This window comes from Carlito syrichta, unplaced genomic scaffold (assembly GCF_000164805.1).
Source record: "Carlito syrichta isolate Samal-C Ts95f unplaced genomic scaffold, Tarsius_syrichta-2.0.1 Scaffold315361, whole genome shotgun sequence".
NCBI lineage: Eukaryota > Metazoa > Chordata > Mammalia > Primates > Tarsiidae > Carlito > Carlito syrichta.
The window spans coordinates 516094-520024 of NW_007259457.1; positions in this window are offsets into that span (position 1 = coordinate 516094).

Genomic DNA, 3931 nt, shown 5'->3' on the forward strand with positions numbered 1-3931 from the left:
GGTGCCAGGAGCAGCCACTGCACTTCAGTCTGGGTGACAGAGTGAGACTCCAACTCAAAAAAAAAAAAAAAAAAATAGTTTCAAGTGGTAGACAAGTTAGAAAAAGATGTTCAGAGCCCCACTCACCAGGAGGAAAAAAATGAGGAATAAGAAAATAACTCCAGCCGGGCTCGGTGGCTCAGCCTGTAATCCCACACCTTGGGAGGCTGAGGTTAATGAATTGCCTGCACCCACGGGTTCGAGACCTGCCTGGGCAACTTGGCAACACCTCATCTCTACAATAAATAAAAAATTAGCCCGGTGTGGTAGCACGCGCCTGTGGTTCCAGTTACTAGGAAGGCTGAGGCGGAAGGATCACTGGAGCCCAGCAGGTCGAGGCTGCGGTGGCTGGGAGCCGCCAACACACTCCAGTCTGGGCGACAGAGTGAGACTCCAACTCAAAAAAGAAAAGAAAAGAACTTGTAGCCAGGCTCGGTGGCTCAGCCTGTAATCTCAGCGCTTTGGGAAGCTGAGGTGAGTGGATTGCGTGAGTCCGCGGGTTCAAGACCCGCCTGGGCAACTTGGCGAGACCTCATCTCTACAATAAGTCAAAAATTAGCTGAGCGTGGTAGCGCGCACCTATAGTTCCAGCTACTTGGAAGGCTGAGGCAGAAGGATCACCGGAGCCCAGCAGGTCGAGGCTGCAGTGGCCGGCACTGCACTCCAGTCTGGGTGACAGAGGTCTCCGAGACTCCAACACAAAAAAAGAAAATAAGCCGGGCTCAGTGGCTCAGCCTGTAATCCTGCGCCTTGGGAGGCAGAGGTGAGTGGATTGCCTGAGCCCGCAGGTTCGAGTCCCGCCTGGGCAACTTGGCGAGACCTCATCTCTACAATAAATCAATCAAAATTAGCCAGGCGTGGTAGCGCATGCCTGTAATTCCGGCTACTTGGAAGGCTGAGCGGATTGCTGGAGCCCAGCAGGTGGAGGCTGCGGGGCTGGAGGCACTCCAGTCTGGGCGACCCAGTGAGACTCCAACTCAAAACAAACAAAACAAACAAACAAACAAAAAAACTCCCTTATTGAGATAGGCCAAATCACAGTGCCCAAAACCCAAAAGGAGACCATGCTTGGAATGCAGTTCAGGTCATCATCCAGAAGGTAGAACAAACTAGCATGCAATGACTTCCGTGAGCAAGTGGCTAATCATTTTTTTTGAGTTGGAGTCTCACTCTGTTGTCTAGGCTGGAGTGCAGTGGCCGCTCCTGGCCACCAGACTCGACCTGCTAGGCTCTGGCGATCACTTCCACCTCAGCCTTCTGAGTAGCCGGAATTACAGGCATGCGCTACCACACTCGACTGATTTTTTTTTTATTTATTGTGGAGATGAGGTCTCACCAACTGGCCCAGGCAGGTCTCGAACCCGCAGGCTCAGGTAATCCACTCACCTCAGCCTCCCAAGGTAAGGGATTACAGGCTGAGCCACCGAGCCCTAAATGGCTAATCTTTACAGGAGGTAGAAACCAGCTACTTCTCCTGGCCAAATCCAGACAAGCACTGAACAAACCTTGCCTGAGGATCTAATCATTGAGTATACAAAGACAACCCTTGCCCTCAAAACAGTTCTCAATTGGCCTAGTGGGTGATGCAGACAATTACAGGACATAGTGATAAAGGCTGCTATGGGAATACAGAGGAGGGACATTGTCCCAGCCTAGGAGGCTGAGGTTGAGTAGGGTGGAGGAAGAATGAGGGCAGTTAAGAATAACTTCCGCCGGGCTCCGTGGCTCAGCCTGTAATCCCACGCCTTTGGGATGCTGAGGTGAGTGGATTGCCTGAGCCTGCAGTTCGAGACCTGCCTGGGCAGGCGAGACCTCATCTCTACAATAAATAAAAAAATCAGCCGGGTGTGGTAGTACATGCCTGTAATTCCGGCTACTTGGAAGGCTGAGGCGGAAGGATCGCCGGAGCCCAGCAGGTCGAGGCTGCGGTGGCCGGGAGCGGCCACTGCACTCCAGTCTGGGCGACAGAGTGAGACTCCAACTCAAAAAAAGAAAAAAAAAAAAAAAGAATAACTTCCACTTTGGGAGGTGGAGGCAGAGGATTGCCTGAGCCCAATAACTCGAGACTAGCCTGGGCAACATGGTGAGACCTCCTCTCTACAATAAATCAAAAAAATTATTTGGGTGTGGGGCGCGCCCTTGTAGTTCCAGCTACTTGGAAGGCTGAGGCGGAAGGATTGCCTGAGCCCAGCTAGTCGAGACTGCAGTGGCCGTGAGTGTGCCACTGCACTCCAGCCTGGGTGACAGAGTGAGACTCCAACTTAAAAAATGTATATAAGCCGGGCTTGGTGGCTCAGCCTGTAATCCTGCGCCTTTGGGAGGCTGAGGTGAGTGGATTGCCTGAGCCCGTGGGTTCGAGACCCGCCTGGGCAGGCGAGACCTCATCTCTACAATAAACCAAAAAATCAGCCGGGCGTGGTAGAACGCGCCTGTAATTCCGGCTACTCGGAAGGCTGAGGCGGAAGGATCGCCGGAGCCCAGCAGGTCGAGGCTGCGGTGACCAGCAGCGTGCCATTACATTCCAGCCTGGGTGACAGAGTGAGACTCCTACTCAAAAATAAAATAAAATAAAATAAAATATAAAATGAAAATAGCTGGGCAAAGTGGTATGCACTGGTAGTCCCAGCTACTCAGGAGGTTGAGGCAGGAGGATCACATGAGCCCAGGAGTCTGAGATCAACCTGAGAAACACAGTGAGACCTCATCTCAAAAATAGGGTAGAAAATAATGAATGTAACATTCAGGATAGGGGCTTGTTCTAGGGGAAATATGAAGGGGAAATTTAGGGAAGGGGAATTTAGGGAGATTCAAATGTATTGGTAACATTCTAGTTCTTTTTTTTTTTTTGAGTTGGAGTCTCACTCTGTCACCCAGACTGGAGTGCAGTGGCCGCTCCCAGCCACCGCAGCCTCAACCTGCTGGGCTCCGGCGATCCTTCTGCCTCAGCCTTCCATGTAGCTGGAATTACAGGCATGTGCTACCACACCCGGCTGATTTTTTGATTTATTCTAGAGATGAGGTCTCGCTGCCCAGGCGGGTCATAAACATTCTAGTTCTTACACCGATAATGGATTCCTGGATGTTTGTTTTATTATTATGCCCCAGAAATCACACATCATACATATCCTTTGTATGTATTAAAATTACTTAATAAAATGGGTTTTTTAAAGTTTAAAGACAGCAAGTGGTGACCCGTTGAAGGCTGTATCATGGCAGTTCAGACAAAGAATTGTTGGCAAAGATGGCAAGTGTCAACTAGGACTGATCTTTGGAACATTTAAGCATATTTTGTGGATTCCTTGTAATTACTCAAGGGTGGGGAAGCACCATCCAACTTGGTGGAGTAATTGACTTTTCATGATCTACAAGATGGGGGCTTAACGTTGTAATCTGTATATTAATCATACAAATCCAAAGTTAATTTGTAGTATCAGGATGGTGAGCTCTGGAGACCTATGGGTTACTTGAAAAAGGGAACAAGCCGGGCTCGGTGGTTCAGTTTGTAATCCTGTGCCTTTGGGAGGCTGAGGTGAGTGGATTGCCTGAGCCCATGGGTTCGAGACCCGCCTGGGCAACTTGGCAAGACCTCATCTCTACAATAAATAAAAAATTAGCCAGGCATGGTAGCGCGCTCCTGTGGTTCCAGCTACTTGGAAGGCTGAGGTGAAAGGATCGCCGGAGCCCAGCAGGTCGAGGCTGCGGTGGCCGGGAGCGGCCACTGAACTCCAGTCTGGGCGACAAAGTGAGACTCCAACTCAATAAAAATAAAAATAAAAATAAAAGTATTATCTCTTGGACATCTTTCCTTGTCAGCATACATAAATATACATTTATTTGCGTTGGAGTCTCACTCTGTTGCCCAGGCTGGAGGGCAGTGACATGCTCACAGTCA